General features: G+C 39.1%; 1 pseudogene; it reads right to left on the bottom strand.

The window, feature by feature from the left end:
* Positions 1-5046: 5046 nt before the first annotated feature.
* Positions 5047-14004, bottom strand: LOC124245287 (olfactory receptor 13C7-like; annotated as a pseudogene).
* Positions 14005-22069: the final 8065 nt, after the last annotated feature.

The following is a 22069-nucleotide window of genomic DNA, read 5'->3' on the forward strand; positions in this document are numbered from 1 at the left end:
TAGAAAAATAGTTTGATGAGCTCAGGAATAAAATGAATGAAGAGAAGAAATACTTTAACAAAAAGACTGAAACTCTAAAACAGAATCAAACAGAAATTTTTGAGCTGAAAACTCAATGAGATGAAGAATGCATTAGAAAGCATTAGAAATAGAACAGACCATATGGAAGAGAGAATTAGTGAGCTTGAAGATAGAAACCTAGAAATAATTCAAGTAGAAGGGAGAACTAATATTTAAAAAGAACAAATTCTACAAGAACTATTCAACTTCATTAGAAAGGGCAACATAAGAATAATGGGTATCTCAGAAAGAGATACAAGAGAGAGAAAAAGAGTAAGAGATTATTTAAAGAAATAATAGCTTAGAATTTTCCATACCTGAGGGAGGAACTGGATATACTAATCCATGAAGCTAATAAAATACCCAGTTATCTCAACGTAAAAACACCTTCTCCAAGAAACATGATAATAAAGTTGTCAAAAGTCAATGACAAGGCAGAACATTAAAGACAGCTGGGGGAAAAAAATAACCTGTAAGAAACCCCCATTAGCTATCAGCACATTTCTCAGCAGAAACTCTATAGGCCAGGAGAGAGTAGAATGATATATTCAAAATATTCAAAGATAAAAGCCATTGGCCAAGAATACTCTACCCAGCAAAACTATCCTTCAGATACAAAGGAGAAATAAAGGCTTTCCCAGAAAAACAAAAGCTCAGGGAGTTGAATGCCACTACACCTGCCTTACAAGAAATGTTGAAAGGAGCTCTTTTACCTGAAACAAAAAGGCAAAGGTACACAAAACTTTGAGGAAAGTGATAAACTGACAAGACAAGTGAAAAATTACAACTCTCTATCAGAATAGGTTGGAAAACAACAATAATATAAACATTAAATGGAAACAAAGCCATTCCAATTTGGTAATGATTTCACAACATAAAATGGGATAATTTGCAACCTCAAAAACACAGAAAGGGAGGAGGTAAAGGGACGGAACTTACATAGATAAATGAAGGTAACATGCTATCAACAGAAAAAGGACTATTTTATCTATGAGACCTTATATACAAACCTCACAGAACACACAAACAAAACTTCAGAGCAGAGACAAAACACATAAAAAAAGAGGAAACAGAAAGACATCACAGAAAAACACCAAACTGAAATGGCAGACAGAAACACAAGGAAAAAGAAACAACAGAGATACAGAGCAACCAGTAAACATAAAACAAACTGGCAGTACTAATTACTCATGTATCAATAGCCATCCTAAAGGTAAATGAATTGAATTCACCAATCAAAAGACAGAGAGTGGCTGAATAGATTAAAAAACTAGATGCTGCCTCCAGGAGATTCATCTCAGCTTTAAAACCAAACATAGGCTCAAAGTGAAGGGATGGAAAGTAATACTCCAAGCAAACAGCAAACAAAAGAAAGGGGGTTTAATCATACTTATATCAGACAAATTAGACTTCAAGCCAAAATGATAACAAGAGATGACAAAGATGAACATTACATAACAATAAAGGGGACAGTCCATCAAAAAGATTTAACATTTATTAATATGTTAATAAGTTATGCACCTAACATAGAAGCACCAAAATATATAAACCAACTAACACACCTAAAGACAGAAATTGATAGTAACACAATAGTAGTAGAGGAATTTAATACTCTGCTTACACCAAGGGATAGATCATCCAGACACAAAGTCAACAAGGAAACATCAGCTTTAAATGAAACATCAGACTGGATGGAGTTAATAGATATACAGAGAACATTCCATCCAAAAGCAACAGAATAAACATTCCTCTCAAGTGCATATGGAACTTTCTCAAGAACAGACCATATGTTAGGACACAAAACACTCTAAATAAATTGAACAAGACTGAAATAATACCAAGTATCTGTCAATTCACAATGGTACGAAACTAGAAATCAACTAAAAGAAGAAAGATGGAAATGTCACAAACGTTGAGACTAAACAACATGCTTCTAAACAACTATAGGATAAAAGAAGAAATCAAAGGAGAAATCACAAAGTAGCTGTAGACAAATGAAAAGTTTTCTTAAAAGCCCAAAATCTATGGGATGCAGCAAAAGCAGTACTAAGAAGGAAGCTTACAGTAATACAAGTCTGCCTCAAAAAAACCAGAAAAATATCAAATAAACAATCTAACACTACAACTAAAAGAACTAGAAAAGGAGGAAAAACAAAGTCCAAAATTAGTAGAAGGAAATAATAAAAATCACAGTGAAAATAAATGAAATAGAGACTAAAAAACAACTGAAAGCATCAATGAAACTAAGAGCTGGTTCAACTGACAAACCTTTAGCTACATTCACTGAGGAAAAAAAGGAAAGTCTCAAATAAATAAAAGCATAAAAAAAGAGGGGAAATTACAAAGGATAAGAAAGGATTAAGACAATAATACAAAAAGCTATATGCCAATAAATTAGATAATCTGGAAAAAATGGATAAATTCTTAGAATCATACAACCTTCCAAAGCTGAAAAAGGAAGAAAGAGAATCTGAATAGACCAATCACTAATGAACAGATCAAAACAGTAATCAAAAACCTCCCAAAAGACAAAGGCCAGGACCAGATGGCTTCCCTGGTGAATTCTACCAAACATTCAAAGAAGACTTAATATTCATCCTTCTCAAACTCTTCCAGAGAGTTGAAGAGGGGAAGATGCTTCCTAACTCATTTTACAAGGCCAACAAAACCCTGGTACCAAAACCAGACAAGGGCAACAAACAAAAACAGCAAATTACAGGTCAATATCACTGATGAAGGTAGATGCAAAAATCCTCAACAAAATACTAGCAAATCGAATACAACAATACATTAAAAGATCATACACCATGATCAAGTGGGATTTATTCCAGGAATGCAAGGATGGTTCAACATCTGCAAATCAATCAATGTGCTACACCACATTAACAAAACGAAGAAAAAAAATGACAATCATCTCAACAGATGCAGAGAAAGCATTTAACAAGATCCAACATCCATTTATGATAAAAACTCTCAATAAAATGGGTATAGAAGGAAAGCACCTCAACATAATCAAGGCCGTATATGACAAACCCACAGCCAACATCATACTCAATGGGGAAAAATTGAAAGCCATCCCTCTGAGATCAAGAACAAGACAAGGGTGCCTACTCTCACCACTCTTATTCAACATAGTACTGGAGGTTTTGGCCAGAGCAATTAGGCAAGAAAAAGGAATAAAAGGAATCCAAATAGGCATGCAGTGAAACTCTTGCTGTTTGCAGAGGACATTATTTTATACATAGAAAACCCTAAAGAATCCATCAGAAAACTATTAGAAATGATGAACAACTACAGTAAACTTGCAGGATACAAAATCAATGTACAAAACTCAGTTTCATTTCTATACTTAAATAATGAACTAACAGAAAGAGAACTCAAGAACACAATCCCAAGTACAATCGCAGGAAAAATAATAAAATATCTAGGAGTAAAGTGAACCAAAGAGGTATAAGACCTATGCAATGAAAACTCTAAGACATTACTGAAGGAAACTGATGATGACATAAAATGTCAAGAATATTCCATGCTCACAGCCTGTAAAAATAAACATAGTTAAAATGTCCACACTATCTAATGCAATCTGCAGATTCAATGCAATCCCAATCAGAATCCCAATGATTCTTCATGGAAAGAGAACAAAGAACCTAAAATTCATATGGTGCAACCAAAGACCCCGAATAGCTAAAGCAATCCTGAGAAAAAAGCACAAAGTTGGAGGCATCACAATCACTGACTTCAAAATATACTACAAAGCTACAGTAATCAAAATAGCATGGTACTGGTACAAAAATAAGCACACAGATCAATGGAACAGAACTGAAAGCCCAGAAACAAAAACACACAACCATGGACAGCTAATCTCTGAAAAAGGCACTAAGAACATACAGTGGAGAAAGGAAAGTCTCTTCAATAAATGGTGCTGGGAAAACTGGACAGCCATATGCAAAAGAATGAAAGTACACCATTATCTTACACCACAGACAAAAATAAACTCAAAATGGATCAAAGACATGAAGGTAAAACCTGAAACCATAAAACTTCTAGAATAAAATACAGGCAGTACACTCTTTGACATCAAACTTAAAAGGATCTTTTTGAATACCATGTCTTCTTGGACAAGAAAACAAAAGAAAAAATAAACAAGTGGGACTTCATTAGACTAAAGAGCTTCTGCAAGGCAAAGTAAACCAGGATCAAAACAAAAAGACAACTCATCAACTGGGAGAAAAAACTTGCAAATCATATATCCAACAAATGGTTAATCTCCATAACGTATAAAGAACTCACACAAATGAACAATGAAACAACAAACAACCCAATCAAAAAATGCGCAGAGGGGCCAGCCTGGTGGCACGCAGCAGTTATGTTCACGTGGTCCACTTCAGTGGCCTGGGGTTCTCCAATTTGGATCCTGGGTGCGACCTATGCACGGTTTACCAAGCCATGCTGTGGCAGATGCCCCACATATAAAACAGAGAAAGATATGCAGAAATTTTAGCTCAGGGACAATCTTCCTAAGCAAAAGGAGGAGGATTGGCGGTGGATGTTAGCTCTGGGCTTATCTTCCTCAAACAAAACAAAACAAAACTAGAAACTGTTTCTCCATAAAACAATGACAGGCTTTATGATATTACTGGCATACTACTATAGTTTGGTTTCATAAAAGACTATTGTGGAGCTGGCTTTCTAGTACTATTTCTATAGGAAAAGGTGTCAAAGTTCTGAACATCTGACTTAAAATTTCTGAAGAACATATAAAAATTTTACTAAGTTTCCAAACAAAAGAAACAAAGCTCCTTGCTTGTAAGGCTGTAGTTACTTTCTGAGAAGCTCTAATTCGAGAGAGGGCCCAATCACTCACCAGGCTTCTCTCAACACTCCTTATCCCCTGCCATGCCACATCATGTTACCCCCATTTCTAAAATTCTATGTCCCCAGCCTCATTACAATGGGGAGAGCAGTCAGGGAAGAGAAAAAAAAAAGTCATTCCTGTGTGATATTGATGTGCCCTTTTAAAGTGCTGTAGAAGTTGCCACTTTCTACTACCCTGTAACACAAAGGTCACATGGGCAGAAAATCCAGCTGATGGTGAGCAGAGATAACTCAGGAGGACATATGGTCCCAATAAAAACAGGCTTAGCAAAGAGTAAACAATCAGGCAGACAAGAGGCTGAGTTGGGCCTAGGGATTTTTCAAAAAGAGTTTCTGGGAGCAAAAGCCTTTATAGAACAGAAACATAAAGTGTGTTATAATTAAAACTCCAATAACAATGGAAGGTTTTATTTAAAATACAAATAAAAGCCTACTTTTTTCCTATTTAACGGTGAAGGTAAAATTTATAGTGGAGTGACTCTTAAAGTGAAAAATTTTTAAATAGTTATTTTTTTATTAAGAAACCCCAAAATTTTGAATATAAGAAAAATGATCTAGACTCCCACTGTCCTGCCAGAACCTGTGTTGACATTTTGACATACCCTCTTCTAGTATTTCCAAAAGCCTTCTGATATTTCTGACAAAATGGGGTGGAAAAGGGGAGCCTGAAGTGTTCTGTAACAATCCCTTCCCCTCCCAACCAAGCAGTCCCTGTAGGAGGACCGTCCTCCCAGGAGAGGACTGCTGCCCTCCGAGGACAGCCGATGCTCCACCCCATTCTCCACACTCTACTCTTCACCTTAGCCATCAGGATAGGGGGACTCTTTTCTTCCTCTGAAACAACAAAAACTCATTAGAATCTTTAACACTGCATATTTTCCACGAAATAAATGTCTACAAATAGACATCAATTCATATGCCTTCGTTAAGAATTAGGGGAGGGATTCAAATGCAATTACTGTGGCAATCAAAGGTCTGGGTCTTCTTTACAATCATCAAAATGGATTAATTGGGTCATTCAACTATTAGAGTGGAAAAAAACTCTCTGAGGCCTAATGTTTTATAAGAGAAACAACGAATGCCAGAAATGTTTTGTTTTCATAATTTGATTCTAATCTAATTTCTTCTTCTTCAAGAAAAATAGTTGAAAACTGCTTATTCTCATAAAATGGAATTGAACACATAAAGATCAACTGATTCAAAATAAAACTTGATATTGGCATGATGGAAATAAAAAGCACAGTGTTATCGTCATTAAAGATGTGTCATACTTTGCATTCTTATTCCAAGAGCCTGTAATTATAAAATTAATAAAAACCAACAACTGATTACTAAAGGCCATGTATGTCGGGTTTAAGAAGGTATCAGTGTAACCTAGAAATATGCGAACAGAATGATCCAATAATTAGAAACATTAAGGTTTGGCTGCTGGTTTGGGCCACATGTAAGCAGCAAAGACAGGCAAGTAAGGAGGAAGCACCTGCTCCAGCCACAAGGGAAAAACGCAACTTAGACCAACCAGCATTTAAAAAAACAAATACACACCCTAATTGAAAACTAAAATATTCACAGAAATATAGCATTTTTGAAGTTACAAGGGATTTTGCCACCGAAGCATCCCAAAAGCACTAATTCAATTTGGTTAATGAAAAGCCATTCTTGTTTTCTTTTCTAAATAAAGATTCCCTCTAATCAATGTCTTCCTCAAGAATTACTAAAACAGAATATATACACACACACATATATATCCTATGCTACTGAGAAGGGAAAAAAACCAATCTGAGTTGACACCGGAAAAAGGTCATTCTAAATAAGAAAAGATGTTAATAAAGAATCTGATCTGACTTTTAATCAAAGTTTTATTTTCAAAGCAGCCTAGAAATTGACATTCACTGTAAAAACATTTAAATGACAACTGCATTAACTTACAAATGCATTCTTGCAATTGTCACATATCCCTTTAAACATATACGTGTTTGTGCACATACAAATAAAAGATATCATCAGCCAAGGAAGAGCCAAACAGTAAAATGATCATCCACCTACTCACCCCCGGATTCAACATTGCTAACACCCTGTCAAACTGCTTTCTCTCCCTAGACAGATACATATTCTGTTTTTTTTCTGAATCATTTACACATTACAGATACCCTTCTCCATTGCTTGCCGCATACTGCACTGCTGCAACAGCCAACTATATTCATTGGATCCTATCACCAATATGATTGCCCCATCAATTTTTCTAATAGACTTTTCGTGATGTCACTCTTCTAATCAAGCGCCTACGATGGCTTCCTGCTATTCCAATTCTAGATTTTCCCAGTCTTCTTCTCACCTTCCCTTCCCTGACTTTCCATTATTTTGTGACAAGGAAAGCCTGCGTTTACCTTGAACACAGCCTTCTGCCTCAAGTGCCCTCTTCCTGCTGACCTAAATCCCGAACATCTTTCAAAGCTAAAATCCCATCTCAACTCTTAGGAAGCTTTTCTTCGCCAACAACCCCAAGCCATCTTGTTTTTATTATTAAAGGCCCTACTATTCCAGTCACAACTGGAAACTAACACTTAACTCTTCTCTAATCACTTCATGTCTGTACTTACACGGTATCCCCAGATTGACTACCAACTTCTTGTTCCCATTTAGCACTGTGCTCAGCTCAAAAAATTTTATTCATTGGTTAATAAGTAATAATTTCCTAGTTATACAACGCCTTGTTACAAAAAAAGGAAAAAAGTCTTATTGCTCTCAGGGTACTACTTCAATACCACATTTTGTATGGTGACCAGCCCACAATTCAGCGAACATCATGAGCTTTGGGCCTAGGTCTAAAGATGCACTGGACTCAATCACATACTCAGGCACAGAGCTGTGCAGCCAGTGGTGTTGGGCTCTGCAGTTATAAGGTCAAGATGAGTTGGGACTGGGGAAGCTGAGTTTTATGGTGGTGCAGAAACCATGAGCTACAAGAGCAAGCTGTTGGCGGAGAGAGATGCACAGAGAGAAATTACAGGTAGAGAGAGATTGCCTCTAAGAGTAGGCTTGGTTCCTGGCAGCTTTCCAGTTCCCACAGCAGTCCCCGGAGTCGCGCTGTGCTGAATTTCCTACCCTCGGCTCCAGGCGCTTCCCTGTTAGATGCTACATAACTGGCCCCCTAATCCTGACCTACCTTGGTTTCTGTTTCTTTGGGGGTCACAGGAAGCTTAACCCAGACATTCATCATTATGAAATAACTAAAGCAAACGACTCTCCAGGTCCTCCTCTCAGATGCTAATAACCAGTACTCTTGGATAATTCCCTTCTCCACTCCACACTGCAGGCCTCCCATCTACAGAACAAGACACAGAAGGATGGATGAATGGCTCCCAGTGGTACAGTCCACGGTCAGAATGTTTCCCTCAATACCACACTTTTCTTGTAGTACAAGCGTCCCTCATTTTATGTGCTATATACTTGCCTAAATCATATGATTTCTCCTGAAATATATTCTTCAGATTTAGAATATAAATGGATATGTACTAATATGACCACATAATATTAGCAATGTAGATATTATACATTTTTTGGTGACATTTAATGTCCGAATTTCCCACTAAACCATAAACTCCATGAAAGCAGGACCATGTCTGTTTTTGCTCACCACTTTATATCTAGTGCCTATCACAGGGTCGGGCACTACTAACAGCTTAACAAATACATGCTCAATGGATTACTGACAGGTATAAAATTTAGCTTAATAAGCAATGGTCCTGGGGCAGTTATTCCTAAGACCCATCTTAAACATAAAAATGGAACTTCTGATTCTCTTCCTGGCTCAGCTGCCCCCGCAGCCCTGTCCCTCCCCCAACCCCAACCCCAATCTGCTCCTCCGCATCCTCTCAACCTCAGTAAATGGTATCATTTTTTACTAAGTTACTCAAAGCAAAATCTATGAGTAATCCTTAATCCCTCCTTCTCTCCACTTTCCACATGCAACCCATCTGCAACATATCTTGAGTCTCTCCTCTTCTATCTCCACCACTCTACTGTCACCATTCTCTCCTGCTTCCACCGCTGCACCCCGCGACAATTTTCTTCTTTCATTAGCCAGAGCCATCTAAAATATAAATCAAATCACACATCTCTTGCTTAAAAGTTTATTGGTTTCTATCTGCACTCGGAATAAAACCTACAATCCTCACGTGGCTTTTTGCAAGGCTCAGCACCATCCACCCTAGCCCACCCTCTCGTGTGCCATGCTGCAACCACACGACCTTCTGCTCCTTCTTGCCTTAGTGCCTGCACACCTCCTCATTCCCAGCCCTGCCTCTCCTAAGGACAGCACCTTCACAAGTCTTCAGGTCTCCATTCTGAACCTTACCTTCTCCATCACTTCTCTTGCCATCACTATGTAAAGAACCCCTCTCCCTCTACTCACACAATTCCCAATGTTACCATCTGGTTTCCATCATAGCGTACTTGTTCCTACCAGAAATCATTTTATTTATCTGTTGATCGTCTCTCTCCCCTCCAGCAGCCTGTAAGCTCCTTGAGAGCAGCAACCCCACACCTAGACCGGCGCCGGACATATAATCAGCACTCAAGAAAGAGTTTCTTGAATAAACAAACCTCTGTAGTATCTGTTTTGCTCTTTTAAACCACATTTATAACATATAAAAACCACCTGCTTGACATCGTCTCACTTCTTCTAGACACAGCACACGGTGAAAAGTACGATTAATGAAAGACTGCTTAAGTCCACAGACATAAGAGGAACTTTTAGCGGCACACCAGAATAGACTGTTGGATCTGGTCTATCACCAATCCCAGCGCTTTCTACAGTGTGCGCCAAGAGACTTCTTTGAGAAGACAACCTGTCTCTTATTACTTTCCTCCAGATAGGCGCTTGCTCGTACTACCTTAAAATTCATTACATCCTTTTTCAGGATGCTAGGCTCACTATTACACGATTCCTCAAATGCCAACTTACTGAAACCTAGCCCGTAGTGTTACACCTTTCCCTCTCTCGTACAAGACATCTTGAATAGAAACAGAGCTACTATCAGGTGCCATGACACACGGATCCCGAGATCACAGCATAAGGTCCCACCCCACCCTCCAGAGGGAACATCAGAAGCGTTGGGGGATCACTCACTCTTCCTCCCACCCGAGGGGGACGTCATCTCTCCCTCTGCACCCACAGCCTTTCACCTCCTCTGGCCCCTTCTGCCTTGAACTCGAGCCGCTTGCGTCCTGCTGTGCCCGCCTCCCAGGCGGAGAGCTCCCATTGGGCAGGAGCCCGCGCCGCCGAGAGCCAGCACGCGGGGGCTCTCCGCGAGCACGGCGCGCTTCCCGCCCGCCCTCGGTTCGCTCCTGCGGCGAGAACGAGCCCCGCCTCCGGGCCGCCGAGAGCAGGGGCGCCGGCCTCCACCGCCTCCTGGTGGTGCCCGGCGCCGCTCGCACTGGGCAGCAGGCGGGGCAGGGGGCGCGAGGGTGGAGAGGGTCCTGGATCGGCCGGCCCAGCACGTCCCGCCCAGGCGTGGGGGAAATCATACCGTATTCTCTTTCTCACTTATTTCACTTAACATAATATCCTCAAGGTCCATCCATGTTGTGGCAAATGGCATGATTTTGTCTTTTTTATGGCTGAGTAGTGTTCCATTCTGTATATATACCCCATTTCTTTATCCATTCATCTGTTGATGCGCATTTGGTTTCTGCCCCGTCTTGGCTGTTGTGAATAACACTGCGATGAACATAGGGGTGCTAAATCACTTTGAATTGTAGATTTTCTTGTTCTTTGGATAGATACCCAGTAGTGGGATAGCTGGGTCATATGGTGGTATTTCTATTTATATAAACATATAAAATATAATTTATATTTAAATATGTAAATGTATACATTTACATTTCTTTGTATCTTAAAAAATATTTCATAATCTGTTGCTGGAATATGCAATAGATTTTTTTTGTTTATTGATTTAGCATCTAGGGACCTTGCTAAACTCTCTTTTTAATATTTATATTTCTAAGTTATGTTAGATTATCTATATAGTAGGCAATAATAACATCTCTGAATAATGGCAGTTTTTGTCCTTCCTTCAAAAAATGTTAGACTCTTGTCTCTTTTTCTTGCTCCTACTGCATTGGCTGGGACCTCAAGGTCAGTGTTGCAGTTTTTTTTTAATCCTGAATGGGAGTTGTTTTTGAAATGCTTTTCCTCCATCACTTGATATGATCATATGATTTTTCTCTTTTAGCCTATTAATATGGTAGCTTGCATTGACTGACCTTTGAATATCGAACCAGCCTTACATTCAACCTCCCAGCTTGATGAAGTCATTCAGAATTGCAACTGGGGTTACATCATTGCTTTTGTTGTCCTCTATGTGTTTTCTAGTAATTCCTCCATATATTAATCTTTGCAAATTTAGTATCAAGAATTAATTAGAATTTATTGGTCTTATGTATTTCATTTTTCTCCACTGTCTCTCATATACCATATCCATCACATTCATTCAATTATTTATTTTTAACTATTTGTTGGGAGAACTTTCTAAATAAAATTTCTTTTTTCAGAAAGACGTTATAGGTGTGTGTGCTTTCTGTGTTTGCACATGACAGCAAGTGTCTTTCTGACCCTCATGTCTGCGTGATGGTCAGGGGTGTGTAGAATTCTGGACTCACAACCCATTTCCCTCAGAACTCTGTAAAGCTTGTTCCACTGACTTCTACATGTAGGCTGCAGAGCAGCAGGCCACTGGCAGTCAGATTCTCATTGCTTGTTAGGAAATATGCTTTTCTTCTGTGGACAAGTCTATGGAATTGTTTTGGTATATATGGGAATCAAAACTTATCCTTGGATCTACATAGTGATGTCTTTTGCCACAATTCTTACCTGGTGATTGATGAATCTTTTATGAACAAAGTATCTAAAATTGTGTTCAGTGAAATGGGTTTTTTCCTGAGGCCCAAATGATTGTGCTTCCACATGCTTAGGAGGAGACAGGAGGAGACTTTATTGATTCAATAAGCTCTCGAATTCCACCGATAATTTTCTTTAACGTTTTCCTCATCTTCCTATAATAACTCTTTTTCAGCAAAGGCTGTTTGTTTTGATTGTTAGTTTGTTTCCTCTCTATTGGATTAAAAGTTCATGTCAACTATTAGAGGTGTTCTATTCTGCTCATTCTTTTACCTGGCATTCTAGATTGATTACTATTGGCAGCTGGCTTGACATTCCTCACCAATCACATGGGAGATTCTTAGATGTCTCCCGGTGAACATCACCTCCTTCTCCCTCTGATTACTGTGTAGCTTTGGAGATTCTTATGTAGAGAAGCAAGTGATGGCATCCACTTAGCTGCATTCTTGCTCAAGGCAGGTTAGGTGGTTAATAGAATTCACACCACTTAGTTTCCACATTACTCTGATGACCTATGGGAGGACACTGCTACCTAGGAGCAGAACCCAGGGATGAACAACATTTTCAAAAAGAGAAAAGAAAAAAGTCCTGAGCCTTTGGTGCGTGCATCAGTTTTGCCACATCTTCCTCACTCCGTTCTGTGTTCTAAGGGCGTGAATGGTTTTCTAATAGGGACCTTGATTAAGTACAAAAGAAAGAGGTTAATTATGGCAACATTGGGAGGGAACAATTCAGGAAACAGTTTAAAGAATTAGTATTACAATAAGGAGAAATAAACAATGATGGTAAAGATAAAAATATTACTATTATTTAATATGGAATAGGAAAAGTGAAAGATAACATAAAAGTAAGGACCCATTCAAATATGTTCAAAGAAAGATACCAAGGAGCAATTGAATTACAGACCTACAAACTAGAGCTTTTCATTAGTTAAACAATAAAACTTGAAGAGTTACTTTCCCTGACATCAATTTGCTCAGTATCCATCACAGAGAATGAGCACTATAGAATAGGCAAACAAGAATATACTTTTGTAGAACTGCTTATAGAAAAAGGCAGAAAAAGTACCATTAAATGCTTCCTGTTCACACAGAGCCCTTCTATGTAAGAGGCTTATGTAAAATTAGATTTAGCTATGTAAACTTTGATGAATTTGGCCCTTCATCTTATCCTCTGAGACCCTCAGATGAGAGAAACCAGGGAGTACAGAACCGTTGATGCCCCACCCCCATCACTAGGGAGAGCTTTTACTAGGTTCCTCACAGCAGCCTTCACATTCTTGCTCCTCAGGCTGTAGATGATGGGATCCCACAGAAGAGGGAGGAGAGCTTGTCTGAAAGATCTTCTTTGTCTGCCCCCAGTGGATCCTTGGACTTGGGCTTCCTGTACATGAAGAGGATGGTTCCATAGAAGATGACCACAGTTGTGAGGTGCACAGAGCAGGTGGAAGTCTTTTTCCTCTCCTCAGCTGAGGGGATCCTCAGGATAGTATCAACAATGAACAAACCAGAGAAATAGGTGAACAGAACTGGAACTCCCAGGAAGATCACATTGGCCACCGCCATACCGATCACATTGACGGAGATGTCGTCCTCACAGGCCAACTTCAGGACAGCGAGGATCTCACAGGAGAAGTGGTTAATGACATTGTCTCCACAGAAGGCAGCAGAATTGTCAAGGATGTGTGTATCACAGAAGCAACATCACCAATGGCCCAGGAGCTGGCAGCCATGGGCACGTATGCAGCCTTGCTCATGACCATGGGGTATCTAAGGGAATTGCAGATGGCCACATAGCGATCAAATGCCATCATGCTCAGGAGCACACACTCTGTGGCTCCCATAGCAAAGGAGAGAAACATCTGCATGGCACAGGCTGAGAAGGAGATGGTTTCCTGGGGGTCAGAAAGCTGTCAAGAATGAGGGAGACTGAGGAGGATGTGTGGTGGATGTCCACATAAGGGAAGAGAGGTTCCCCAGGAAGAAGTACATGGGTGTGTGCAGGTGGGAGTCAAGGGTGGTTACCAAGATGAGGACCCTGTTGCCCAGAAGCATCACCAGGTACATTGACAGGATGAACACGAAGAACATTTTCTCCAGCTTTGGATGGGCTGAGAGGCCCAGTAGAATGAACTCCACAACTGGGGAGGTCCGGTTGGACCTGTCCATGGTACATCTGCTCTGTCATCTACAGCAACTCAGAAAGCCAACTTCATGATTCTCTGATGCCTTAAGTGGCAAGAAAGCCAGTGAAGAAACTTGCTTTGCTGAGCAAGTGGAGAACGGCTCTGGCAATCTGGGCGTTGTCTGTGTTGTTTTAAGTAAAATGCAGAGAATTCATTCAAAATCTATTTTTTGATATTTGGCTTCCCATAGAGATGTTTGAAATGTCACTTGACTGGATTTGATTTTCCTAATCACGTTCAAGATAGACGTCATACATGAAAAACTAAAACAATTGGACTTAATAGACATATATAGATCACTCCACCCTGAAAGAGCTGAATACACATTCTTCTCAAGTGCACATGGAACATTCTCTAGGATAGACCATATGTTGGGAAACAAGGCAAGCCTCTACAAATTTAAAAAAATTGAAATAATAACAAGCATCTTCTCAGATCATAGTGCTATAAGGCTAGAAATTAATTACAAGAAAAAAGCTGAGAAAGGCACAAAGATGTGGAGACTAAACAACACACTACTGAACAAGCAATGGATCATTGAAGAAATTAAAGAAGAAATTAAAAAATAGCTGGAAACAAATGAAAATGATAGCATGCCATACCAACTTATATGGGATACAGCAAAAGCTGTATTAAGAGGAAAATTCATCGCAACACAGGCACATCTTAACAAACAAGAAAAATCCCAAATAAGCAACCTTAAAGCACACCTAACTGAACTAGAGAAAAAAGAACAAGTGAAGCCCAAAGTCAGCAGAAGGAGAGAAATAATAAAAATCAGAGCAGAAATAAATACTATTGAAACGAAAAAGGCAGTAGAAAGGATCAATGAGACAAAGAGCTGTTTTTTTGAGAAGATAAATAAAATTGACAAACCACTAGCCAGACTTACAAAGAAAAAAAGGGAGAAAGCTCAAACAAAATCAGAAATGAGCGAGGAGAAATAACAACAGACTCTGCAGGAATACAACAGATTATAAGAGAATACTACAAAAAACTATATGCCAACAGAATGGATAACCTAGAGGAAATGGATAAATTCTTGGACTCCTACAATCTCCCAAAGCTCACTCAAGAAGAGGCAGACAATTTGAACAGACCAATCACAAGGAAAGAGATTGAAACAGCAATCAAAAACATCCCAAAGAATAAAACCCCAGGACCAGATGGCTTTCCTGGGGAATTCTACCAAACGTTCAGAGAGGATTTAATACCTGTCCTTTTCAAGCTATTCCAAAAAATTAGGGAAGATGGAACACTTCCTAACACATTCTATGAGGCCAACATCACGCTGATACCAAAACCTGACAAGGACACCACAAAAAAAGAGAACTACAGGCCAATATCACTGATGAACATAGATGCAAAAATTCTAAACAAAATTTTGGCAATCAGAATTCAGCAATTCATCAAAAGAATCATACATCAGGATCAGGTGGGATTCATACCAGGGACACAGGGATGGTTCAACATCCACAAATCAATCAACGTGATACACCACATCAAGAAACTGAGGAATAAAAACCACATGATCATCTCAATAGATGCAGAGAAGGCATTTGACAAGATCCAACAGCCATTTATGATAAAAACTCTGAACAAAATGGGCATAGAAGGAAACTACCTCAACATAATAAAGGCCATATATGACAAACCCATAGCCAACATCATACTCAATGGGCAAAAACTGAACCCCATCCCCCTGAAAACAGGAACGAGACAAGGATGCCCTCTATCACCACTCTTATTTAACATAGTACTGGAGGTCCTGGCCGGAGCAATCAGGCAAGAAAAAGGAATAAAAGGAATCCAAATAGGGAGGGAAGAAGTGAAACTTTCGCTGTTTGCAGACGACATGATCTTATATATAGAAAACCCCAAAGAATCCATTGGAAAACTGTTAGAAGTAATCAACAACTACAGCAAAGTTGCAAGGTATAAAATCAATTTGCATAAATCAGTAGCATTTCTATACTCCAGTAATGAACCAACAGAAAAAGAACTCAAGAATACAATACCATTCACAATCGCAACAAAAAGAATAAAATACCTTGGGGTAAATTTAACTAAGGAAGTGAAGGACGTATATAATGAAAATTACAAGGCCTTTCTGACAGAATTGGATGACGACATAAGGAGATGGAAAGACATTCCATGTACATGGATTGGAAGAATAAACATAGTTAAAATGTCCGTTCTACCTAAAGCAATCTACAGATTCAACGCCATCCCAATCAGAATCCCAATGACATTCTTTACAGAATTAGAACAAAGAATCCTAAAATTCATATGGGGCAACAAAAGACCCCGAATTTCTAAAGCAATCCTGAGGAAAAAGAACAAAACGGGAGGCATCACAATCCCTGACTTCAAAACATACTACAAAGCTACAGTAATCAAAACAGCATGGTACTGGTACAAAAACAGGTGCACAGATCAATGGAACTGAATTGAAAGCCCAGAAATAAAACCACACATCTATGGACAGCTTATTTTTGACAAAGGAGCTGAGGGCATACAATGGAGAAAAGAAAGTCTTTTCAACAAATGGTGCTGGGAAAACTGGAAAGCCACATGTAAAAGAATGAAAATTGACCATTCTTTTTCACCATTCACCAAAATAAACTCAAAATGGATTAAAGACCTGAAGGTGAGACCTGAAACCATAAGGCTTCTGGAAGAAAACGTAGGCAGTACACTCTTCGACATCAGTATTAAAAGGATCTTTTCGGACACCATGCCTTCTCAGAGAAGGGAAACAATAGAAAGAATAAACAAATGGGACTTCATCAGATTAAAGAGCTTCTTCAAGGCAAATGAAAACAGGATTGAAACAAAAAAACAACCCACTAACTGGGAAAAAATATTTGCAAGTCATATATCTGACAAAGGCTTAATATCCATAATATATAAAGAACTCTCGCAACTCAACCACAAAACATCAAACAACCCAATCAAAAAATGGGCTGGAGACATGAACAGACATTTCTCCAAAGAAGATATACTGATGGCCAATAGGCACATGAAAAGATGCTCATCATCGCTGATCATCAGGGAAATGCAAATCAAAACTACACTAAGATATCACCTTACACCCGTTAGAATGACAAAAATATCTAAAACTAATAGCAACAAATGTTGGAGAGGTTGTGGAGAAAAGGGAACCCTCATACACTGCTGGTGGGAATGCAAATTGGTGCAGCCACTATGGAAAACAGTATGGAGATTCCTCAAAAAACTAAAAATAGAACTACCATACGATCCAGCCATCCCACTACTGGGTATTTATCCAAAGAGCTTGAAGTCAGCAATCCCAAAAGTCCTGTGCACCCCAATGTTTATTGCAGCACTGTTTACAATAGCCAAGACGTGGAAGCAACCTAAGTGCCCAGCAACAGACGAATGGATAAAGAAGATGTGGTACATATATACAATGGAATACTACTCAGCTGCAAAACAGAACAAAATCATTCCATTTGCAATAACGTGGATGGACCTTGAGAGAATTATGTTAAGTGAAATAAGCCAGCGAGAGAAAGATAATCTGTGTATGACTCCACTCAGATGAGGAATATAAAAGGGGGGAACAAGAACAGTTGAGGGGATACGAGGGGAAGGGGGGGGGGGTAGGCACAAAGGGTGAAGTGGTGCACCTACAACATGACTGACAAACATTAATGTACAATTGAAATTTCACAAGATTGTAACCTATCAATAACTCAATAAAAAAAAGAATGAGAAATATAAAATAAATAAATAAAGATAGACGTCATACATTTACTTCAAGTTACATCACGTGTTGCTGATTCATTTTAATCTATTTTGTGAGCAGTGCTGTACTCCATTTGTATGAGAATATAAGCTGATGGTTTTGATAGCCTCTTCCGGGTCGGTCAGGCTGGGCTGTACCAGGTACCAGATATCTGGCAGAAATGCCATCAGAGAGAATGGGTTGCTTTATGTTTTCTGCTTCTAAGCTCTCACTGTGGCCCACTTCCCACTCTTGGGAACAGGCCAAAGCAGAATATTTATGTGGGGTGAAATGAGTGTCCTCAGCCAACCCAAGCAGCAAGGCATGGAGAGAGAGAAGGGGGAATTTTCTCAATGGATGGTCAACATAAGGCAAGTACAGGAAGGACTGTCAGAGACTCAAACCAATGTTCCAGCTTGAAGGCAGTCAGGCAGGAGTGGTTCTCTCTTACTCAGCCTTGTTGTTTTCAGGCCTTCAGCTGATTGGAGGAGGCCCACCTGCATTAGGAAGCAATCTGCTTTACGAAGTCTACAGATTCAAATATTAATCTCATCTAGAAAGACTCTCACAGCCACACCCAGAATAATATTTGACTGAACATCTAGGCACATAATGGCCCAGTCAAGTTGACACACAATGTTAACCACCACAGTGGGGTGTGGAATTCTAGGAACTTATTGGAAATCACCTTGCTTCTGAATTTGAAGGTACTGCTGGTGCAAAGGCAAAAGTCATTCTGATTCTTGATCCTTTAGTAAAAGGAAACCTCATTTAAAATGGAGTCAGGAGGCCAGAAGGGGAACCTCTCATGCAGTACCACTTGAGGTCAATTACAGGAAAGATGGTCAATTACAGGAAAGATTGTCCATTACAGACCCCAACAGAAAGAAGTCCTCAACAGGAAGAATGTCAAGAACAGATTCCAACAGGAAGAGATATACAGTCCATCCCCAACAAGAAATCGACTACCCCAGCAACTCAGCCAATGAGAAACCGTCACCACCCTGAACTCTGGCTTTCCATCAATGGGCTTTTATTCAAAACAACCCCTCCCAACTTCTCCTTTTTTCTCTGTAACATTGCTGTCCTTTGTTTGCTGGACTTGCCTATGGCTGTTGCTATAGCCTGCTTGTCCTGAATTGCAATTCTTTGCTGTTCCTGAATAAACTCATTTTGCTGGTAAAATAAGTGGCTGTTTTATTTTTTTAAGTTAGTATAATTTGGTGTCAAAAAAGTGGGATCCAAAGAAGCCCCCAAACGACTCTGAGGCTGGTGAGCAAACAGATACCACTACCCACACATAGAGCCCACTGAGTTCACAGCTTTCTCACTGACCCTAGAGTTTAAGGGTAAATTTCATCCTGGATTGGAGCTCCACTCTCCAGGCTTTATTCACAATCTGTTTTATAAAGGCTTCATCCTTTCCGTATAAGGGCTTTGTCGTTTCTGCAAGTACTTGTTTGGCCTTTGGTCCATTTTCTTTTGGAACCGGGCTGCTCCTGTTGGAACTGTGCTGTTCAGCTTTTGGCCTGACTGCTTTTGGAATTGGGCTGTTCCTACTGTGACTGTCTGCTGGTATTTTGCCTGCTGGCTATTGAGGAATTTTTCTTTTGCTTAAGAAAAAAACCAAAAAACTTCTGAGAAATGGGATCCCAGTCATCTAAATGCTTTCAGGACGCCTCCTGCTTCAGTGACCCTGGCTGGTTTTATGTTTAAAAACTATGGCCCATCTTCATATGCATTTTTAACTAAATGGACCAACTTAACCAAAAGTAATTTAGAACACCAATGGCCGTTGTGGGGAACTTTTGAACCCCTCAAACTTACCTTTCTTAAAACTGAATTGGACAGCCATGGCTCTAAAATTGTCAAAACTGAATAGGATGTCTATTTTGAGGCTTCCAGTGCTAACAGGAGTCTAAAATTGCCTCTCTGAAAAGTACAATTTCTAAATTAACTCAGGCAAGCAGACAATTAAAGAAAGACAAAAAGGCTTCTGAGGCCTCTCTTCCCCCTCCCCCCTAATTAAGAGCCCCACTTCTGGCACTGTCCCTGGCGACTGCAGATTCTCTTGCCAGTGAATCAAGACTAATTTTCTTTTTGCTGTTGATGAAAACACATTATCTAAAACTTACTGTGAGGACTTAGGTTATGAGAATTTGCTAAACATTTTGCAAAACCAAGTCTGGGTCTTAGCTCACCTCTGTAGTACACCCCTGGTTCTCTGCTTTTTTTTCTGCATTCTGAGCCCTCCAATTTTATTATGTTCATTTGTTTTCTATTTCTGTTTGTCCTGTTCTAGTATCTGTTTCTGTTTATTGAAGTTTCCTGGCAAATCATTTATTCTGTTCAAAAAGGGAGAAAACATGATTCCCAGTGTTTTGGAACCGCTGTTGGAAAACAGGGTCCCTCACAAATAGGTGTTTTACGGAATCCAAGGGCAAGATACGTTCCACCCGGTTTAGGACCAGAATCTGGTACCTTTCTGGAAAAAGTGGGTAAACTGTTAAATAATTTGAAATTGTAATGGCGATCCTAGGGAATCTTTGACTTAGATAAATTCACCTTAAAGGGAACTTTTAAAAGAGAGAAACTCAAACCTCTCAGACACCTTAGAATGCATTCTTTGATTGGTATACCGAAATTTCTAAAAGACAAAATGACTCCAAAACAACAGCTAAAAGGACCCTTACAGGAAAAAAAAAAACACACAAAACTTTGGCTATCTGAGCAGGTAAACTTAACTTAGTCAATCTGCAAGAAACAGAATATAGGTACAACTATTCCTTTTGAATTTTTGTCCAAGGCTATAAGATCTCTGTGCCTATCTGTATGTTATATATGTCCATGTATGTGTGTGGGATTTTTCTACTTTTGGACTGTATTGCAAAAATTAATTTATAAAAAGAGCACTATTTAATTGGCAGGGAAAAAAAACCCTAAGTGCTTATATAAATTAGATTTTCAGAAACATAATAGAAACTAATCCAAATGCTTTTCAGGTTCACTGGATCTGGGAAAACATTTGGAAGTAAAGCCAGCTTAAGTTTGTTGGTTTAATTAATACAGACATGTCTTTAGAGTTAGCAACATTAAGTATAATGCTTTTTTAAATTGAGTTCATAATAGTTCACAACATTGCGAAATTTCAATTGTACATTATTACTTTTCCATCACCATATAAGTTCTCCCCTTCACCCCCTGTGCCCACTCCCCAACTCCCTTCCCCCAGTAAGCACTGAACTGGACTCTTTGTCAGTGCATTTGTTTATCTTCCACACGTGAATCAAATCATATGGTGTTTGCCTTTCTCTGTCTGGCTTATTTTGCTTAACATGATACCCTCCAGATCCATCCATGATGTTGTGAATGGGAGAATACTGTCTTTTTTATGGCTGATTAATATTCCATTGTATATATATACCACATCTTCTTTATCCTGTCATTGGTCGATGGGCACTTGGGTTGCTTCCATGTCTTGGCTATTGTGAATAGTGCTGCAGTGAACATAGGGGTGCCTAAGTTACTTTGAATTGTTGATTTCAAGTTCTTTGAATTGACATCCAGTAGTGAGAGAGCTGGGTCACATGGTATTTCCATGTTTAGTTTTTTGAGAAATCTCCATACTGTTTTCCATAGTGGCTGCATCAGTTTGCATTCCCACCAGCAGTGTATGAGGGTTCCCTTTTCTCCACATCCTCTCCAACATTTGTTATTTTTTGTCTTGGTGATTATAGCCATTTTAACAGGTGTAAGGTGATATCTTAGTGTAGTTTTGATTTGCATTTCCCTGATGATTAGTGATCTTGAACATCTTTTCAAGTACCTGTATATCTTCTTTGGAAAAATGTCTGTTAATATCCTCTGCCCATTTTTTGATCGGGTTGTCTTTTTGTTGTTATTCAGTTGTGTGAGTTCTTTGTATATTAAGGAGATTAACCCCTTGTCGGATGTATGATTTGCAAAATTTTCTCCCAATTGGTGTGTTATGTTTTTGTTTTGATCCATTTCCTGTGTGTTGCAGAAGCTCTTTAGTCTGATGAAGTCCCACTTGTTTATTTTTTCTTTTGTTTCCCTTGCCCGAGAAGACATCATATTTGAAAATATCCTTTTAAGTTCAATGTCAAAGAGTGTACTACCTACACTTTCTTCCAGAAGTTTTATGGTTTCAGGTTTTACCTTCAAGTCTTTGATCCATTTTGAGTTAATTTTTGTGTATGGTGTAAGATAGTGGTCTACTTTCATTCTTTTGCATGTGACTGTCCAGTTTTCCCAAAACCATTTATTGAAGAGACTA

The sequence above is a fragment of the Equus quagga genome, chromosome 1 (assembly GCF_021613505.1).
Source record: "Equus quagga isolate Etosha38 chromosome 1, UCLA_HA_Equagga_1.0, whole genome shotgun sequence".
In the NCBI taxonomy this organism is placed as follows: Eukaryota; Metazoa; Chordata; class Mammalia; order Perissodactyla; family Equidae; genus Equus; species Equus quagga.